This window comes from Rhincodon typus, chromosome 17, assembly GCF_021869965.1.
Source record: "Rhincodon typus isolate 14 chromosome 17, sRhiTyp1.1, whole genome shotgun sequence".
NCBI lineage: Eukaryota > Metazoa > Chordata > Chondrichthyes > Orectolobiformes > Rhincodontidae > Rhincodon > Rhincodon typus.
The window spans coordinates 20884829-20891195 of NC_063348.1; the positions used below are offsets into that span (position 1 = coordinate 20884829).

Here is a 6367-nt window from a genome sequence, read left to right on the forward strand (position 1 = left end):
CAATCTATTTTTATTTTACCAACCTACCTATCAGAAAGTCATTAAAATTGAGCTGTACAGTGGGCCTTAACTGTAGCTTATAGATGTCTGATCTGATTTCTCCTTTCAACACTGAGAATACTTGTATTTCTAAATTGACCTGTGGTGTTTGGTCGATCATGACTGAGTATGCTGAGTTTGAAACAGTTCAAAAGTTTTCCCGAACAAATTTCATAGCTCAGCTCACTCTAATTGTTTTTTCTTCATATCTCCCAATAATTGAGATCACTGAACTCTGATTGGACAAACAGGACTAATGTTTCTTGTCCCTTTCCTTCTACAGCCAATGACTATTCAGCATGGAGTCAGGGGCATGCCATAGTAAAGAGGGAAAAATTCTAATAGGGTGGAGGAAAAAAAAATGTAAGAGTGAATTGGTCCAGAATGTGGCTATATAGATTTTTTGTTCTCAACACAATTCTGGATCAATGAAACACAATGAAACATAACCAGCTTTCCCTGGTGGTCTAATGGTCAGAATTCAGCATTCTCACTGCTGCGGCCTGGGTTCGATTCCCAGTCGGGGAATAAAAGCCCCACTCTATTAGTTTGGGGGTGGCATGGTGGCTCAGTGGCTAGCACTACAGCCTCATAGCACCAGGGACCTGGGTTCAATTCCACCCTCAGGCAACTGTCCGTGTGGAATTTGCACATTCTCCCACTGTCTGTGTGGGTTTTCTCTGGGTGCTCCAGTTTCCTCCCACAGTCCAAAGACATGCAGGTTAGGTGGATTGGCCATGCTAAATTGCCTGTAGTGTTCAGGGATGTGTAGATTAGGGGGATGGGTCTGTGTGGGATGCTCCGAGGGTCAGTGTGGACTTGTTGGGCTGAAGGGCCTGTTTCCACACTGTAGGGATTCTATGAAATAATGCACAACTTGTGTGAACAGCTAGAGAAGGATTTGGAATTAGTGACAAGGGTAAAGAAATTTGATAGGCAGTAAAAGGAAGACCTTTCATTTTCCTAAAGCTCAACCTTATGAATTTCTGCTTCATTCATCATAATGTTAGAGAGGCAATATGACAGAAAATAGATGATTGTGGTGTTTTCAGTCAACTGTTGGAGAGAGATGAACAAATGAAAACTGATTAAGTCAACCATTATTAGTGTCATGAAGAATGTTGTAGTCCATCAACAATAATTTCTCCATGACCCAAGCTCGTGACCTATTCAACAATTGACCTATTGAAAATATATTGGTTTAATAACTATTTGTAGAATACTGTAAATGGCAAACAAGAAAATTACATTAAATGATACAACTACAGAGTGATTAGTTACAGATTTTTAGGCTGCCTGTGGATTTCCATTCTTTTTGAGAAGTCTAACTTTGAAAGGTGGAAAACTTTATTGTCAGCTGCTTTAGGCTTCATGTACTCAACTCCTGTTCTTCAGTCATAAATTGCCCCATCATTCTAGCTTTGTTTTATCTGAATCTGTGATCCCAACACTTCAGCAATGCGAGTAAGAGTCAAATATCTAAGCATGTTGTAGCTAAGACTGTCCTATATGCAAGTGGTTTGCAATGATGCTCTTGTAGATCTCTTACAGCTAGCTTTCTGGATAAGGGTCACTTCTTGGCCTAGAATTTACAGCTAAGGGAAAGTCAGCTTTATGCTAAGCTTCCTTTGTCAGATAGTTCCAAGAAGAAGGTTCCATTCCCACTCCAATTGCTTTCAACCTAAACTGTTAAACACAGTCCACAGAAATACCCAGACATTTAAACCATTTTAATATATCATAATGGGTATTGTTAGTGTAGCTATAGTTAATGTCTATAGGGACAGATGGTAACAGAGTAACACAGGGAAGACAACAATAGACCCTTGTTATATTCTAAGATGACTGTAGACAATGAAGGAAGAGTTTTTTCTGGAGGTATGTGATTATGTTGAAATTGGATAAAGACACAAAAAAGTTTGTACCATAAGTTGGGAGAAGTTAAATGCTGCATGCAGATTGGAAACGGCAGATAATTCATTGCCAGTTGTTTCAGTCAATAACCCCTAGTATCTGATGGAAGCCCACTAACTGAATAAATGCTGTGCCTCTTAGCACCTGAGACGCCAAATCAACAGGAAGTTAATGTGCTCGCCTCACATACAAGCAGAGTATCAGTTACTGCTTTGATGCAGTTGTGTGCAGCCGACTGTGATATCCAGCTAAGTCTTTCCTATCAAGCCCTGGAAAGAGCTTGACATTTTTACATAGACTCTCTGTCATTAATCCCACAGTGTCTCCCTTGAACACAGCTCCCACCATACTTGCAAGGGGGGAGATCAGGGTGGTGGCTGCCCATTTGAAACTGCAGCTGCCTTCAGCCAGGACGGATCTTTGTCAACTAGGTGTGATAAACATGACTAGTACAGATTAGACCTGGTAAGAATAGGTCAAAGTGTTGTAGAGATGCTCGAATTTCTTTTCAAAGAGGTGCAGAAAGATATTTGGAAGATGCAGGGAAGTTGCATTAACTACTAAAGAGCTGGCAAAACTCAATCACCAGTGTCTGGCTTTAACCCAAGGGAATAGGCGGGTGCAAAATAGCAATTGGCAGCACATTTTTTCATTGTCCCTACTGACACAAGTACACAGGTACCAGGAAGGAAAATGTATGAAAGAAGGAAGCATTATGCATTTTGTGCCCAACGAAAGGTTAAAATGGCATAGAAGCCTCAGACATATGTGCTATACTCACATGTGAACATGGCTCCAGGCCAGCAAGTAGGACCAGTGCCCCAAGCACTTCAGTAAGGACAAAGACAAGAAGGAAGACATCCAGGTATTACCTGTGGAACAGGTGTATGGCCTCAGAATTCATACCTCAACATGACTGAAAACCAACATTGAGAATGATGGAGATTAAATTGAGAAGTCGGCATCAACATTTGTGGCATGATACAGCACCATCTTGAATCCTAATTTATTGATTTCCATGCCCTGCCTGTGGCTGTAGAGGTTTCTGTGACTTTGGATTTTGATGTATCCATCTCTTTCCAGAGCTAAGTGGGAGAATTAGTTGGGAGATCACGGTCAGCTGTAAACAGCTACAGCAAGCCTGTAATCAATGCCCTGTTTGCAAATGTTAACCTGCTGGCTGATTTGAACTTTTAATTGTGGACCAGAATAAGAAAAAAAGAAGGACTGTTTTAAAACCAAGGATTGTGGAAGGATTTGCTGTACTTTGAAAAACAAGTTACTAAAGTCATAGTGTGTTTACATTGTTCAAGCAGTGGCGAAGATGTTTGTTACAGCCTGGTACCAGGGAATGCATGCAGACTGACATTTGGCTGGCAACAAGTAGCTAATTAGTTTAGGTCATCAACCTGATGACAACTGTCTGGTACTTGAGTGTGTGTGTGTGTGTGTGTGTGTGCGCGCGCGCGCGTGTGTACCTGGATACCTGGAGAAAGGAGGTCAAAGAACAAAAAGACTTGGCAAGCAAAAAGAATATCTCAACTGAATCTGTGGATTCCATTTCCAAGATTTGACTTCCTTCCACCTATATAACTGAAGTATTTTCATTTATTTCTCTGTGTCTGTCTCTGTATGTGTGGAGGGGTTTTTAAAAGGAGTTAGAGTTTTAGGTAGCTGAACCATTTGTTGATCATTCATATATGCTTACTTGTGATTAGAATTTGTTTCTTTGTAATAATGAATAGTTCTTGTTAAGTACAGGAACCTGGTCACTTTTTTACTGTTGACCCGATCCCGACAGATATTTGCATTTGGGACTTTACGTACTTTGATAAGAATGGTTAAGTTCTACAATGATCCTGGGAGTGTTGGGGCCTGAGAATCATTGCCCTTTCCCAAGTGGGTCAGAACAAGAGATACAGAAGCAGGCTTCTATCACATACTGGGGGTTATCAATTATGTCACCATAAAGACTTCAAATCAGCACCTAGACACATTCAGAAACTAAAAGTCCTTTCACTCCCTTAATGTTCAAGTGGTTTATGACCAAAACAAGTTTTTCCTTCAAGTTTGTGCCAAAGATCTCTTGGTAGTTGCCATAGCAGAATTCCCAGGTTGCTCAACATTTTCAGCCATCTACACAGATCCCTAGCTTGCTTCTGAGCAGGACAAGAGGTACCCCTTAAAGAGTTAACCAATCACCTTGTTTAAGTGGCTGAAAACTGAGCAGGAATAGAATTACAACAGCAGTCATGTCGTCACACAGAGCACAACAGCAGGCTACTAGCATTCTCAAAATGTACACCAGATGCCTTGACCACTCAGGACTTGCAGGATTTCCCCTGCAAGGGTTTTCAGAATAGTAGTGGTATGCTGCACTCTGCACAAATCAAAGGAAAGATGCTGTGAGCAGCTGTGGAGGAGCTTGATGATGAAGATTCTGTTCTCAGGAACCTGACACAGGGGACAATCAGGAAGGAGGACGGTAGCAGAGAAGCTGGGAGGCATGCCCACATATCCAGCGCTGACGCTGTGCAGAAAGGGCTCACTGCCAGACATATCCTAGCACAAAACAAATTTACACGGTGCACTCAGTTCTGGCAGATAGGTGCCAAGGACTATTTGTGTATGTGCAGATGATCTCCATGACATTAGTCGGCCATGCATGACTGGAGCCTGTTATGCCAGTAAGCCAATTGTACGTGCGGTTGACATCAACACAAATACCAGCTCCCCTTCACAAGTTTGCAAGAAAAGCAGCCAGTGAAAGAACCAGCAGCCAAAAACAATTATTAACAAAAACAGCAGTCCAGAAAACCAAAAACCGCTGGCAAAAGTAAGAAAAGCAATAGCTACTAAGAAGGCAGCGATGAAGAAGCCCAAGCACAAGATCAAAAATACTCAAGCCAAAATCAAATCAAAACTAGCAAGAACTAAGAAAGCAGCAGCCAAACAGAAATGATTGCAAAGTCTGAACTCAAAGACTCTTCTCCAAATTGCCACATCTATCTGAACAGAACTGAACCCACAATAAAATGATACCTGTCCCACAGTCAATAACATTAAGTAAATCCTTACTTTCTCTGTGAGTAGATTCATTGAGAGGCTGTGATAGTGTAACATCAGCAGATAAAGGCCATGTACAGCTTCAGTCTTACCACAGGAGATTTCCCCAGACAAATTTAATCGTTGTTTGTAAGCTGCTGGAACAGTATGTGTATGAGAATGGTGATATTATTGAGGATGCACTCCTTCTATAGAATGCATAGTGTCTAGCTTGACATAGTGTTTGTTTGTTCAACGGTGGCTCATTGGTTGACACTGCTGTCTCACAGTGCTAGGGACCCGGGTTTAATTCCACCCTCAGGCAACTGTGTGTGGAGTTTGCACATTCTCCCTGTGTCTGCATGGCTTCCTGCCAGGTGCTCTGGTTTCCTCCCACAGTCTAAAGATGTGTGGGTTATGTGGATTGACCATGCTAAATTGCCAATAGTGTGCAGGAATGCATCAGTTAGATGTGTTTGCCGTGGGAAATGTAGGGTTACAGGGAAAGGGTAGGGAGATGGTTCTGGATGAGATTCTCTTTGGAGGATCGGTATGGACTTGTTGGGCCAAATGGCCTGTTTCCACACTATAGGGATTCTGTGACCATATATAAAGGCACCAAGTTTATGGAAACTCTTGAATCTGAAGATATAGTTTGTGTGGATAGCTGAGTTTCAGTTACATATTGCCAGGGAGGCTCATGTGTGATTCCACCATATGACTTTTTTTCTCTTTTTCTTTATTCATTCACAGGATGAGGGCATCTCTGCCCAGGCAGCATTTATTGCCCATCCCTAACTGCCCATTGCTGTGGGTCTGGAGTCACATGTAGGCTAGGTGGGTAAGGAAAGCAGATTTCCTTCCCTAAAGGTCGTGAGTGAACCAGATGTTTTTTTCCAGCAATTGAAAATGGATTCATGGTCATCATTAGACTCTTAGGTCCAGATATTTATTGAATTCAAATTCCACTTTCTGGAGTGGCAGCGTTCAAACCTGGGTCACCAGAACATTATTGAGGTCTCTGGGTTTACAGCCCAGTGATAATACCACTAGGCTATCACCTCCCCATATGAATACATGAATAGTACTATCTTTGTGACAAGTCGCTGGCATTCTGTCACTTGCCAATGATGTCGAACAACAACATTCTGTTTGGTGCATATGCATGCTAATTGTGTCAGCTCATTCTCATGTTGTTGATAAATGCAGAATCTCAGAGCAAGCACAAGCCATTAGCCAATCTCCGGGGAGCAACTTCCAAACAAAAGGTCTGTTACACGGAAGCGAAAGTTACTCAGGAAAATATCCATAACCAACAAGAGAGAACAGCAGCATTAATGATTTTGACTCAGGTCCATAAAAAATACTT

The 6367-nt window shown here is 41.8% G+C and overlaps 1 non-coding gene across 1 annotated transcript; it reads left to right on the top strand.

The window, feature by feature from the left end:
• The first annotated feature begins 495 nt into the window (after window positions 1-495).
• Window positions 496-567, top strand: trnae-cuc. The gene has a single exon. It is a non-coding gene; the product is annotated as a tRNA-Glu (tRNA).
• Window positions 568-6367: the final 5800 nt, after the last annotated feature.